This window comes from Equus asinus, chromosome 23, assembly GCF_041296235.1.
Source record: "Equus asinus isolate D_3611 breed Donkey chromosome 23, EquAss-T2T_v2, whole genome shotgun sequence".
Classification (NCBI taxonomy): domain Eukaryota; kingdom Metazoa; phylum Chordata; class Mammalia; order Perissodactyla; family Equidae; genus Equus; species Equus asinus.
This window is the reverse complement of record NC_091812.1, coordinates 59519637-59535196: the sequence shown is the minus strand read 5'-3', so window position 1 is coordinate 59535196 and position 15560 is coordinate 59519637. Positions and strand designations below refer to the sequence as shown.

At 36.2% G+C, this 15560-nt stretch overlaps 1 pseudogene; it reads left to right on the top strand.

The window, feature by feature from the left end:
* Positions 1–1022: 1022 nt before the first annotated feature.
* LOC106836599 (14-3-3 protein zeta/delta pseudogene) lies at positions 1023–9420 on the top strand (annotated as a pseudogene).
* Positions 9421–15560: the final 6140 nt, after the last annotated feature.

Genomic DNA, 15560 nt, shown 5'->3' with positions numbered 1-15560 from the left:
TTTAGAACAAACTCACGTTAAACAAATCTAGGGTACATTTTCATCAAAATTTTAAAGAGGTGTTCAGTTGCGTATTATGAGCTCAACATGACCGTGATGTCAGAAAGGGACTAATCTGGGTGTTTCCACTAGGGTGTTACCAGTAGGGCGCAGGAGGAGAAGTATGCATTCTTATCTTAAGAGAGTACATTCTTTACTTTATTAGTTAAGCAGGAGTACAGTATATGTTTGATAAGCCATAAGTCAGGCTTTTTAGTTCAAGCCGAATAAGTTTTGAATGGGAATAGTTACCCCGTATCCCTCAATATGTGAAAATCCCTTGTCATAGGCTACTTGAGGAACTGGGGTAGAATAAGTCTTTCCTACTTAAAATCAGAAACCCTGAGTTCTCTGATAAGTCTTGACTTGTATAAGAGTAGAAATAGCTCTGAAATCCTCCATTACCTGTGGAATGCAAAATGCAGCCATTCAGCAGCTGGATGACAGTGATAAAGTGCAGACTAATGGTGTTCACCCTCTGCACTAACCCTGATGTACCTGGCCTTTTCAAAACAGGGAGGCTAATGTCTAACAAGTCATGTAAAAGTCAGAGTGAATGAACCTTAAAGTAAATGCAACATAACATCCTTTGCATTTCAGTTTTCCCTGAAATATCATCATTTTAAGTTCAGTGTCAAAGCCAAAAGGCAATGCTCTGGGTGAGTTTTGAAATGTGTGTTAACTTAACCAGAAAACAATCCAGTAAAGAGAAAGTTGAATCACTTGCTGTCACTTGGTAGTGTTAGCACTCAGTTTTTGCTTTGGTGATCAAGGTGCTGGAATTGGCTTCAACATACGGACTTTCACTGAATTTAGAACTAAATCATTTTCACCCCAAAGCTAAAACAGCAGTTTATGAAAATATACATTAGTTTCATCATAGAAAATACTGAAAATTAAAGATTTACTTTGTGAATACCTACTATGTACAGATGCTTTTGCATAAATTATAAATATATTCATATTTTTCTCATTTTACCAACATGGCAACTGAAGTACAGAAAAGTAAAAGAATTGTTCAAAGTCATGGATTCAGTAAGTGGTGGGTCATCATAAAACCCCAGATTTGTTCATGATTTCTTTGTTGTTTTAAATATTTAACACAACTCCTGGTGAAAAATTAGATATTCTGCCAATCACTATATTTAGAGCAGTAAAAAATGCTGCATAGTATATATGTTTGGTTGGCTAGTTTAACTGGTATGCATCTCCTGTAATAGAATATTGGGTCTTGGTCACAGTTCAAAGATTGAAGCGGGGGAGGGTGGGGGGCAGGGTGAGGGCCTAGTCATCAGAGATCGTACTAGAGAAGAGAGTGATCCAAAAAATGGCTGACAAGATTAGGAACCCAGAACTTAGATGAAGTCCAAGGTATACCACCCTAAGAAAATAAAATTAGGAGCAGAAGATTCGGACTTCAGAGAGGAAATAAAATGCTTCCTCAGCTCTGACTTAATCAGCCTATGGGTTTTATAGCTGTGATTTGTGTCTCTCCACTTCCTTCTTTTAGAGACGTCTTAAATATTTAAAGGCCTCATGCATTCTCCTTTAAAAAGAAACTTCAACAGAGAAAAGGCTAAGGCTTGATCTTTCAGTAATTGTAAGTTACGGTTTCTGGCCCATATTTTTTTACGGCTTTATGGAGATATGATTGACCAAAATTATATATATTTAAGGTGTACAGTGTGATGTATGACATATGTGTACATTGTGAAATGATTACCACAATCAAGCTAATTAACATACCCATCAACTCACCTCAGTTTCCTTTTTGTGTGTGTCAGAACACTTAAGATCTAATCTCCTCACAAATTTCAAGCATACAATACAGTATAACTATAACTATAATCACCATGCTGTGCGTTAAACTCCCAGAAGGTCCTGTTCTCACAGAAAAGCCCGTCACTGAACAGCCTAGAGGACAGTCTGACTCAAACAAGCAGGATAAACCTTGAGGCTCCTAGTCCTGACTAGCAATGAGATTCAGTTATTAAACAAACAAGAAAAACTGGGAATACGAACTAAGAAAGGAGTTGGTGTAATCTACAGTATAGATCAGCAGTGACCAACTAACGGTCAAATAGAGATCATACAGGTTCAGAATACAGCCTTTTTTAATTTCAGGATGAGCACTTCTTAGGACGCTGCCTCCGTCTCACTACTTCTCTAATATGAAAAAAAAAAACAAAATTACTTTCTCATTGGAATTATTTTGTACAATAAAATAGGTAGTCTGAGTTGTATGAATATACACGTTCTCCTTGGGATTCAGAGAAGTCAAATAGAATGAATATGTTTTCTTACCTGTTAAATGTCACTCTTTCTGGGTATTGGTGGTATTTTATTTTATTATAGTGTTTGGATATTTTAAAATGACCGTTTATCTTTTTTTAAATTTATCATCTTAACCATTTTTTTCTCAGGAATTTTATCGGGATTATAATGTTTCATAACATTGTGTAATTTGGGGTGTACATTATTGTGCATCAACTCCTGAATATACTTCATTGTGCTCACCCCCAGTAGTCTAATTTTTATACATCACCATACATATGTGCTCCTTTATCCCTTTCGCCCAGCCCCAAATCCCCTTCCCCTCTGGTAACCACTAATCAGTTCTCTTTATCCATGTATTTGTTATCTTCCACATATGAGTGAAATCATGCAGTATTTGTCCTTCTCTGTCTGACTCATTTCGCTTAACATCATACCCTCAAGGTCCATCCATGTTGCTGCAAATGGGACAATTTTTGTCTTTTTTATGGCTGAGTAGTATTCCATTGTATATATATGCACCACATCTTCTTTATCCATTCATCTATAGAAGGGCACTTGGGTTGCTTCCACATCTTGGCTATTGTGAATAATACTACAATGAACATAGGGGTGTATAAATCTCTCTGGATCATTGATTTCAAGTTCTTTGGATAAACAACGAGTAGTGGGAGAGCTGGATCATATGGTATTTCTATTTTCAATTTTTTGAGAAATCTCCATACTGTTTTCCATAGTTGTTCTACCAGTTCGCATTCCCACCAGCAGTATATGAGGGTTCCCTTTTCTCTACCTCCTCTCCAACATCATTTATCATTTTTTAAAGATGTATTTTTAAAAACTATTCTTATTGCTAAATATAACTTTAAATATCTTTATTTTCTGTAAATTGGTTCTCATGTGGGAAAAAAGGCTGATTAAGGATATGAATAACTATGAGTCAAGTGAATCAGTATTTCTCTCCTACATGGACAATTTAGAAGGGTAAGACACTCCACATCTGAATTTAAAACGTACCCAGTTTTGTCATGGCGATAAATTATCATTCCTGGAAGGTCCTAACATCACCATAACATTGTAATGTTTCCTAACCCCGGCCAATGCTCTTTTTCTTTAGAATCACAGATACTTATATGAAGGAAATGTTTCTGGCTATATCATGATACACAAGTACATGTGCAAAAGTGGTCTTGTTTGGTTGAGGAGGGTTTGAATTATTCTATTTAGTTTAGTTTGGTTTAGTTTAGCTTGTTTTCAACTGAAGAGAAGGAAAATGTATAGATGCCCTTCCAAACCTGCACAAGGAAAAAGATCCAGAGAGACAAGAAGTGCCTGTCAAATGCAGGTCTGAGGGATTGGAGTGAATCCGCAGCCCCTACCCAGCACATTTTCGTCTGCTTTGACAGTGAGAAGGATCACACAGTTACACACAGGGTTGTTGATACCTCTTCAAGAAATAAAAACAAACTTGTTCTTTCTGTCTTCAGTTAATCATTTTCTGTTTGATGTATAGGTTTCCAAACACAGACAAGTCCACTGAGAGTCTGTTTCTACAGGTTATTTTCTGAAGTGAGAAGGATTTTGAGTCCAGCCTCTCTTAGGTAGAAAATTAGTCTTTCAAAGTTCAAAACCAACCTGTAGCACAAAGTAGCATTATATAAACATTTTCTTGAAACAAAATTATTTCCAAATACATTCTTTATAACTATCATGTGTTGAATTCTTACTCTGTGCTAATTGTCCTGCATGTATTACTTCATTTAATATTATAAACATATAAAAACCTATAAATAGATAGTTACTAATACTCTTATCTTGATATCACAGATGAGGAAACCAGAGCATAGAAAAGTTATTTGCTCAGCGTCAAATAGCTGCTAAGTCACAGAGTTAGACTGTGAACCCAGCTTTACCTGACTCCTGACCTTCCTCTCTCCATGATTGTTTCCTACCGTCTCTCAATCAAGAAGAATGGCCATGGATGTCAGTACAAGAAAACAATCCGGACAATATCTGAAAGATAATTAAGGGATTGGAGCAATAGTTTAGTTATCTCCATTAATCAGTAGTGTCAGAAAAATTAAAGTGATGGCTGTGTGGAATTCTTAGGAAATGATGTCTATATAATTGTATAAAGTTCAGTCACTTTTAGAGATTTAAGCAATTTTAAGTTCAAACCATGTTCTCCATTCTTTGTATATTAAGGTGATTTTTACCTATTATAAAAAACTGTAGGCTAGGCTGGAATGAAGTTTTACCCATCTAAATTTTTAGAGAAATAAATGGAATCTAAGCAATGAAACATAGTTACATTGGCTGGCATTCTGACTTTCTTCTGCTTTGGCCCTTTGGTACATCAAGCTTCTGCTTCCAGCCTGGATTCCAGTAAAGAGAGTATCTGCACTTGTCTCTTCTTCCCTCCCTGATTCTGCCTTATAACTCCAGGGAACTAGAATCAGACATTATCCCCACAGGAACCTTTGAACATTCCAGATTATCCATAGTTTTCTCAGTATGTATTAATAGTAGAGAGCAGCTAAAGAGTCACGTAAATCTCTTTATATTTCCAATAAATTTTCAAATATCAGGCCAATAGTAATTCATGTCCCTATTGAAGATATTATAAACACACGCCAGTGCTAGTGACAGCAAACCTCTTAATGTCAAGTTCGTATGCCTGATGTGCAGTAAATCAATCACTGAGACATCTGTGCTTAGAGATGGAGAAAGGTTTATTACAATTGGCCAAAACAAGAAGGTGGGAGGATGGATTCTCCCAAATTTGCCTTAACAAGAGCAGACAACGGGGGTGGGGGGTGGTTTGTAGAGCTAAGAGGCTTGGCAGGAGGACATTAGGAGAAACAAAGGGTCACAGCAAAGGGGAAAAAAAAGGGATTTGATAAGATTAACTTATTTTCATCTAAGTTTGTGTTGGGAACAAGGTCAAAAGGCAATCATGTTCTTATTGAACATCTACAGTAACCCTCAGGTACCTGGCTTCACTAGGACATCAGTAAATCTTCATTTAAATTTTCTAAAAGGCATAGGGAATTAGCATGGGCAGACATGTTATATTTTGAAAATGTAATGGATCTCAAGTTCACAGACTTGGATTGATCATAATCCAATTGGCCCATTTGTGACCTTCCTTTATGTATGTGTGCATTTACTACATTTATGTGACTGGATTGCTTGTTTGTTTACATTGATGTAATAAACATTTGTAAACATACCACCCAAGATGAAGGCCAGATTCTTTTTCTTTGTCAATTTTATTGAGGTACAATTTATAGAGAATAAAATACACCCATTGTAAGTAAAGAGTTAAATGAATTTTGACAAATACATAGACTTGGCTAACCCCTACCACAATCTAGACAGAATACCTCCATCATCTCAAAAAGCTGCCTGGTGCTCCTTTCCAAGTCAATACACCTCCAGCTCCAGCCCCAGGCAACCACTTATCTGCTTTCTTTCACTATAGTTTAGACTCTTTAAGAGTTTCATGTAAATTGAATCATGTCAGAGGTACTTTTTTTCTGATTTATTTTCTTCATCCAAATTCTTTTGAGATCCAGTCATGTTGCAGGTATCAGTGGTTCATTTCTTTTTATTTGTAAGTAGTATTTCATTACATGGATGCACTACAGATTATTTGCCTGCTGGTGGACATTTGGGTTGTTTCCACTCTTTGGCTACTCTGGATAAAATTGCTGTGAATATTCACCAACAAGTCTTTGCACATATTTTTTTCGTTGCTCTTGGGTAAATATCTGGAAGTGACACTGGTGGGCTGCATGGAAGTGCATTTTTTTTCAGATAGTACAGTGTGATGATTTAATATGTGTTTACATTGTGAAATAATTACCACAATCAAGTTAATTAACACATCCATCACTTCATATAGTAGCTATCATTTTTGTGTGTGTGGTGAGAACACTTAATATCTATTCCTTCAGCAAATTTAAAGTCCACAATGCAGTATAATTAACTATAGTCACCATGCTATGCATTAGATCCCCAGAAATTGTTTATCTTATAACTGAAAGTTTTTACCCTTTAACCAAAGTCTCCCCATTTTCCCCAACCCCCAGTCCCTGGCAATGACCGTTCCATTCTCTAGTTATATGATGTTGACTTTGGTAGGCTCCACATTAAGTGAGACCATACAGGATTTGTCTTTCTGTTTCTTACTTCACTTAGCATAATGTACCCCAGATTCATCCATGTTGTTGCAAGTGGCAGGTTTTCCTTCTCTTTATGACTGAATAATATTCCATTGTGTGTATGTGTATATATATATAAATAAGTATATATAAACACACTTTATTTATCCATTTGTCTGTCAACAGACATTTAGATTATTTCCATATCTTGGCTTTTGTGAATGATGCTGCCATGAACATGAGGATACAGATATCTCTGCAAGATAACTGATTTTATTTCCTTGGATATATACCTAGAAGGAGGATTGCTGGGTCATATGGCAGTTCTATTTTTTGTTTCTGAGGAACTTCCATATTACTTTCCATAGTGGATGTGCCAATTTACATTCCCACCAAAAGCGCACAAAGGTTCACTTTTTTGCACACCCTCATCAACTCTTGTTGTCTCTTGTCTTTTTTATAAAAGCCATCCTAACAGGTGTGCAAGGATATCTCACTGTGGATTCGATTTGCATTTCCCTGATGACTAGAGATGTTGAGCACTTTTTCATATACCTGTTGGACATTTGTATGTCTTCTTTGGATAAATGTCTGTAAAATTTCCTTTGTCTACTTTCTAATTGAATTATTTGTGTCTTTTCGCTATTGATTTATGTAAGTTCCTTATATATTTTGGATATTAACCCCATATCAGATGTCTAATTTGCAAATATTTTCTCACACTCCACAGGTTGCCTTTTCATTTTGTTGATCATTTTCTTTGCTATACAGAAGATTTTTAGTTTGCTGTAAACTTTGCTTTTGGAGTCAGATCCAAAAAATTGTTCCCAAAACCAATTTCAGGGAGATTTTTCCCTACATTTTCTTTAAGGAGTTCTACAATTTCAGGTCTTACATTTATGTTTTTAATTCATTTTTTACTAGTAATATATTGTTTCCCACATATTATTACATATAGCTATAATTCATTCATTTTGACTGTTGTTTCATATTTCATTGTGTAAATAAACAATTTATTGTATGTTTATTCATATCAGTTATTAAGACTTTTATAAGCTATAATAGTAGAAACAGTATATAGCTGGAATAGGAATAGATATCTTGATTTACATTGCCCTGACAATGGGTGAGGTCAAACATTTTCTAATCTCTTTACTAGCCATATGCATTTCTTCTGCTATGAAATGCCTTTTCATGTCTTGTGTCCCACTGTTTCCCACTGTTAGTGCTTTATCTACTAATTTGTGGGAGTTCTTTAACTGTCTTGATAAAATTTATTTTTTTGCTATGTTTAATGCTGATAACTTTTTCCCATTTATAACATGTTTTCACTTAGGTTTATTTTTCAATGAACCGAATTTCTTAATTTTAATATTGTCAAATATTGTCAATAATTTTTGTGCCTAAAATATGCTCACCAATATGCTCACTAAGATGTTCACAGTTTTGTTTTAATAGTCAAATCCTTAATCTAGCTGGAGATGATTTTATTTTTCTGGATAACCAGTTTTCCAGTTTCATTTATTGCATCCTGATGTACCTGATGTATTGCGTCTCTGATGTACCTGAAGTTCTGTGAATGCATGAGTCTAGTCTTGGTTCTCTGTTCTATTCCATTGGCCGGTTTTCTATCCCTATGCCAGCTATATACTGTCTTTACTATTATAGCTTATAAAAAGTCCCAATAACTGATATGAATAAACACACAATAAATTGTTTATTTACACAATGAAATATGAAACAATCAAAATGAATGAATTATAGCTATATGTAATAATATGTAGGAAACAATATATTATTAGTGATAAATTCCTTAATTACTACATATAGCATGACATACTTTTCAATAAAGTTAAAAACAACTGAAAAATATACTTACTATGGATACATATAACAACAACAAAAAATTATATAAAAAGAAAATTATAAAACTGCTCTTCTTCAGGCTTATGATTAGGAAATCCGTAAATATAATTTGCCACGTTAAGATACTGAAAGAGAAAAGCAATATGTTTATTTCAAATAGGTGTGAGAAAGTTGTGTGATAAAATGCAACCGAAATTCATGATTTAAAAGAAAACTTTCAGTAATTCAGGAATAGATGAGAAGATCATTAATCTGATAAAAGTATCTTTGAAAACAAAAAGGCAGAGACCGCTGGGCCTCTGTCCATCCTCCAAGAACCACTCCAGACACAAAACATTCATCACAGATAAAAATAAGCCAGAACTGAAGCCAAACTGACCGAGCAGGCTCAGCAATATGATGACACGGCAGCCTGCAAGAAGTCTATAACTGAGCAAGGAGCTGAATTAGCCAATGACGAGAATCATCTTCTCTCAGTTACTTATAAAAAAATGTAAGAAGTTGTAGGTCATTTTGGAGAGTCACCTCAAGCATTGAGCTAAAGAGAGAAGACGCTGAGAAAAAGCAACAGATGACTCATGACAACAGAAGGAAAATTGAGATCAAACTTAGAGGACACCTGCAATGATGTACAATCTCTTTTGGAAAAGTTATCCATCCCAATGCTTCACAAGCAGAGAGCAAAATCTTCCATCTGAAAACGAAAAGAGACTAATATCGTTACATGGCTGAGGTTGCTGCTGGTGAGGACAAGAAAGGGATTGTGGATGGGTCACCAAAAGCATACAAAGAAGCTTTTGAAATCAGCAAAAAAGAAATGCAATGGACTCATCCTATTAGATTGGGTCTGGTCCTTAGTTCCCTGTGTTCTATTATGAGATCTGAACTCCTCTGAGAAAGCCTGCTCTCTTGCAAAGACAGCTTTTGATGAAACCATTACTGAATTTGATACATTAAGCGAAGGGTCATACAAAGACGGCACCCTAATAGGCAATGACTGAGAGGCAACTTGACATTGTGGACATGGGATACCCAAGGAGACAAAGCAGAAGCAGGAGAAAGAGGGGAAAATTAACCAGCCTCCCAACTTTTGCCTGCCTCATTTTAAAATGTACATAGTAGAACATTTGTCATCCAGGCTGTCCCACAGATAGTTTTTTGTTTATGACTTGTGACAGGCTTATGTTACTTCTCTCTGAATTTCTATCTTTCTCATGTGGTTTTTATGTTTAATATTAGGGGAGCAGAGACAGTTAACAATTAGAGAGTTATCTGTTTTCATTTTGAGGTGCTCAATATGGGGATGTGGAGTTTTTACACAAATTATAAATGTTTGGCATAGCACTTTTGGTACATCGTGCTTCACAAGGGCCAGTGTTAAAACAGCTTCCATGTCTAAGCAAAGAAAACTGCCTGGTAGGGGGACAAGGAGGAATTGGTTCTAGTCAGAGGTGAACTTACTGTGGGTCCTTTAAGGTGTGGAGCCAAAGGCTGCAGCAGAAACAGATGCCCCGATGGTATTACCTATCAAACCAAGTGTCTCAGTGGAATGCACAATCTCATTGTGCACACATTGACTACAGCTACAGAAGTGTTCCCTGAGAGAAACTTTGCTCTGTATAAGAGCAGAAATGGTTCATACTCCACAATTTGTAAAGTTGCCTGTTGTTTACTTTCATTATTTTTGATACACTTATTTGTATCCAAATATTTTAGGCAACCTTAGAACAAACACACAAGCAAAGATGAGGTGAAAATGAATTTCCTGATACCCATTACTTCATATATGTCAATCACAGCAGTAAAACAAACAAAATATGAGTTTGACTTTTTTTAGATTTGTTTTTTTCATTTTTGTGTTGTACCTACACGACTGTGAAAGTGGTTAACAGAAATAACTTGAGGTGATGGATAGGTTTGTTTAATTCCTCATGAAATTTTTAGTACCAACTTAAGCATAATTAAGAACATGTGTATTAAGTTGATATAAGTGGAATAAAAGTTTTATGAGTCTTTTTTTTAAAAGAAAAGATTATCCGCTATCACTCCTTTATTCACATTTACTTTACGTTACAGCCAGTGTAAGAAGATGAACAATTAGAGATATGAGGATTAACGAGGAGGGAGCAAAACTCTTTCTTTACAGATGATGTTACCATTTATACAGAAAACTCAAAATAATCTACAAGTTACTAGAAAGCAAGGAATTTTTGTCAAAATAGCTGGATAATGGTTAGTATACAAAAGCTAAGTGCATTCCATACACCTTCAACAAGTAAGAGGGATGTGTAATGGAAGATTTTTTTTATAATGGTATTAGAAAATATCTAACATCTTAGAGATAATTTTAGTAAAGCCAAGCAGGTCTTTTACTGTGAAAAATATACAAATTTATTAATAAATCTCAAAGAATATCCTACAAAACTAGAGAGAGACACTATAGTCACTAGGAAGACAAATGGATCTCTAGATTCAATGCAACTTTAATAAATATCTGAGATTTTTTCAGAGAACTTGATATATTTATTCCAACATTTAGTTGGAAAAGTAACGTGCCAAGAATAGTCAGAGCATGCATGTTCCCCTGGGGATATTTACTACTTGTCAGGCAAAGACAATCTGGCTCTAGGCCAGATTCTCATTTGTGTCAAGCCTTGTGAGTTCAAGGATAGTGGAAATGGATGCACCCCAGGGTAAAGAGCCTCGAGTACCAGAAACCCCATCAAAAGAGTTTTCAGGTCAAGACTTTACCCTCAACCACCAGAGAGAAGCAGCCTTAGGATGAGTCTTGCACACAACAACTCAGATGTGAGAAAAAATCAATTTATTTTCAATGACTGGTCTCATCTTCATTCTGGAGCTCCCACTCTCATTTAGTAGTGAAAAAGAACATTTAAATCTCCATTCAAGGTAACTTAATCTTTTCCAGTTAAAACATCACAGCTGTGTGTAAACATGTTTTCTCTTCCATCCACCCACGGTAAGAAATACTTTTTTCCCTCATTGTGACCTAGTACGACAGAAGTATGAATATGTATTTGTGTGTTATATAGATATGGAGATAGAGATTTACTATTGATATAAAACTGAACTTCAAATGACATGAAACAAGACTTCGTGGGATACACTTGTATTTTTCTATTTTATGCTATTTTTAATTCACAAATTGATTTCAAGATGCACCAATAGATATGGCCAGTAGTTTAAAAGACACTGATGTAAAAACAATGATATACAGCAATTTATTTTAATCTCAACTGACTCTAGATTTTTCTCTCTCCCTTTTTCTTACCTTTTTCTGTCCTGGAATAAATTCAAATTATCAAGATGTAGGAACAGGGAGAGGTGACTGCTAAGCCTCATTACAATATTACAAGGCTATACCTGAGAAGCAAGGTATTACCCCTAAATTTATCAGGTTGTTTCTACCTGTCCCTCCTCAAACTTTAACCCCAAGGACTGGTGGAGGATAGATTAGTTAGGGTACTGTGTCTAACCTCTTGGCTCTCTCTCTCTCATTCCCTCTCTCCCAATTTCTTCCCCCAGCATGAATACAGCATTCTATTTCCCATTCTTTTCTGGTAGCAATGGCCCTTAAGTCTTATCCTTATCCTCTCCTGGTAGCATTTGTTCTTCCCATGCTGAGCCAACATGTCCCAGCCTCAAGACTTAGTCATCATTGCAGAAGAAAAATATCGATAAGGAAAAAATACTGTAATATCTCAAAATGTTATCCCATTACTTAGGAAACCAATTTCTCGTGATACATTTCATAGCTGCTTATGATATGCTATTATTCAGGAGCGTTATAGCTGAAAGTCACCAAACAACTCCAACCCTTTCCTTTTCTAATGAGTAGACTGGGACCCCCAGAGAGAGTGTGTCTCCCAAGTCCGCTCCACTGCTTCTCTACTGCTGCTTCTCCCCTCCGTTGCATTCCAATTTTCTAAGGAGTGTGCCCAGATATGTGTCTTTTCGGCCAATCAGAGGCAAAACAATAAATAGATAAAAGTAAATCTAATATGACCGGTCTTCCCACGTGAAACTCTCCTTGTCCTTTCTCTTGCTTTCCCATCTCTACCGGCGACCCTCAACCTCCAACCAACACTTTACTGACCATCACGTTGCCTTCAACACTTTACACGACAGAAAGTTGCTACTAAGAAGTTAACACAATCTTATAATATGATACAGCACTCCTCAAACTAGAATGTTTTTGTCAACACCTTGTATCCTAAACATTCAAGTTTAATATTCAGGCCAGGCTCAAAACTGAAGGCAGTGCTAAAAAATTTATGGAGGCACAGAGATTTTTACATCAATTTTCTAGTCATATTCACTTTTCTAATGTGATATATTAACATGGCAGATTCATCATAGCTGATTCTAACACAATAGGACGTTTCATTATATACTTAATTAGGATATTAATTAAATCGATATTGTCCCAATTAAAACAATATTATTCTTGAAATATGAGAAAAAAGTTTATTTAAATGAGTATACCTGATTTTGAAATAATAGAAAGTACTCCAAATGCTTATAAATTATTTTTTAAGTTAATATAATATCAATAAAGAAGAAATTAAGTGGATTTGATTTTAAAATAATTATACTAATAAACAAAACCTCTCTGCCCTCTTAAACATCAACATGTTTCAGAGATAATTGTTTTGAGAAGGGTTGTGTGTTAATTAGAGAATTAGAGCATATTAAACATGGTGCCTTATAAACATGTTTCCATTTTTCATTTTCTCACTTTGTCGCGTTAATATGATAACAACCAGAAGTAGTCACATGAAAGCTGAGTCTAAAAGCCAAAGTCAAATTAGGCTAAGCCAATCAAATATATCCCTAATTTAAAAAAATCTGATTTGGGCTGCCTTGTATTTAAAAATAGGAGTTAAAAGCACATGCCGATTGCTTGTTTGCCTATTGCCCTTCTCTTTCCGTCATTAGAAGTCAGGGCCAGTCACTGTGATTTGGTGATTGCTCTTCTGAAAGTTGCAGGGGATAAAAGCACTTGACCTACATTTTCCTTTAGGCTCTTCCTTCTGTAACCTGAAAGAAAAAAATCAGAGTTCACAGTGAGAATAGTAATCTTTCCTGCACCACCTACACCTTCATTTTCAGGGATCTGCAATCAACTGTGACAGCATTTGAAGACACTAATCAGTCAGGCTCTGAGATTATTGATCCCAGAAAAAAGTGCATGAATGATTTCCTTTCCATTTCTTCATATCTGTGGGTAGCTCCAAATAGAAAACTCTGTAACATCAATGAGTCAAAACCTCCTACAAATCTATGTGTTAAGTCATAATACATAAAAAAGGAAAAGGTGTGATGGAATTTGAGTGATACGGTTAACATTTATGTTTGCCTTTGAGAGGGGTTCTGCTTCAAGGCATACTATGCGCAACTGCTCTTTCCTATGAAGGAGATGGATGGTGGGGGGGATTTGGCTACAAACAATTGCCCAGTTCTCTTCTGGTTAGACCCTTTGATATGTCATAGTTTGAGCTCTAAGAGAACCAGCCTTTAGCTCTACAGAGACAACAGGAATTCATATCTGATCATGTGTGCAAGAATAATGTGCACAGATCAGTATAAACTATGGAGAATCTTTCTTGCTCCTTCCATATAAGTCTCCTGAGGAGAGAACCTCAGGATGTCACGTACACTATCTTGCATGCTAAAAGCCAAGTTTAACTTCAAATGTCACATCCCCATGAGCAGCTCATAATGTGTTATCCACATGTCTTATTTATCTGTGTAGTCTCGGTCCTTAGTATAATGCCTGCCACATAGAAATGGCACTAAAATTTGGGCTAAACTGAAGAAAATAGAGGCGCTCTCACAGGCTATTGAGTCATGAAGAGTTAAAAAATCACAAATATTTCTGTATTACAAAACGCCATCCAATCAATGAAGTTATATTTATAAAACTCAACATAAAAATTCTTGACCCCCGTATCTTCCCTAAGGGGAGAGTTGGTTATGATTTTTGAGATGCTTAAAAGTAAATATCAAATATGAAACAATAATATACAATATCCAAGACTGAAGCCTAAAACAGAAAGATAGGAAACCACATGGAAATTCATAAAGTCCACTGTTTTAAGTCGATTTATTTTCGGTTCTTTGACTTTTTCTCTGCACAAAATCTGTGTTCCATTTGGTAGGGCCATTACCTATCCTTGAGGCAGGAACTTCACAGTTTCCTTCAAAGAAATATTATCTCTAGGCACACCTAGTGCTTGGCTTGCCAAGATGGTTGACCTAATATTAAGAGTCTGGTGAATTACACTCACAGTGTATTCAGCCGTATAGTTCTCTGCACCATCAGGGAGGAAAAATAAATGCTTTCAGAACAGATTTTCAAAAAGTAGCTTTCTTCAATCTAGCATAGTTTTAGCCAGCACAGTTTTGAAATAAAAGGTTATAGGAGCCTTCAGAATTTCCTTTACTAAGGTCCTTTGAGTTAAAATAGTTTTTCATCTGTCTGTCTTTATACAAAGATGAAGAGGAAAGGTAATAGTTCCTATAGAGAATTTTTTTCTACCTCTGCGGTAGACATGAAGTTGCACCACCCAGATTCCCGTTCAAGGTAACTTATCGCCCAGATATAGAGAATGCAGTTGGCAGCCAGTTTCCAGCTGTCAGCTCCTTCGGGGTCTACTTCAGCTGCAGTGAGCCACTTCAGTCTCCTGTGGAACAACTCAGACGGGCACTGCTCCCTCCAAGGCTCCCCGCTGGGTTAGCCAAGGATTTTGTGGGTCCTGCATCACAGTTCCTCCCTCTGTCTAACACAGTTTCTTCCTCCTTCCTTTCAAAAGTATTGATTAGTAATAATCTTGCACTGTGTATTGTCTTAGCATCAACTTCAGAGGAAACTAAACTGAGGTAGTGGATACCAGGACTAGTCCAAGATCATAGGTGATAGGATGGAGTTGTGGATTATTCACTGTCCTGTTAGATGAGAACCCCATCACTGGTAGTGGTGGGAGGGGGCACAAATTGTCGTTGACACAAGGTGGCAGTTCAGTTGTTAATACCTTTACCAGAAATGAATTGGGATGGTGTACCAGGAGAAGGGGATGTGTTAATGAGTTTGAGTATTGGATGGTTATTTCCAACGAGCATTGATGCACGATGGAAGGATAAAGAACAGCTGAGGATGAGTAATAGGCAAGTGAAAAAACAAGTGTGAAAAAC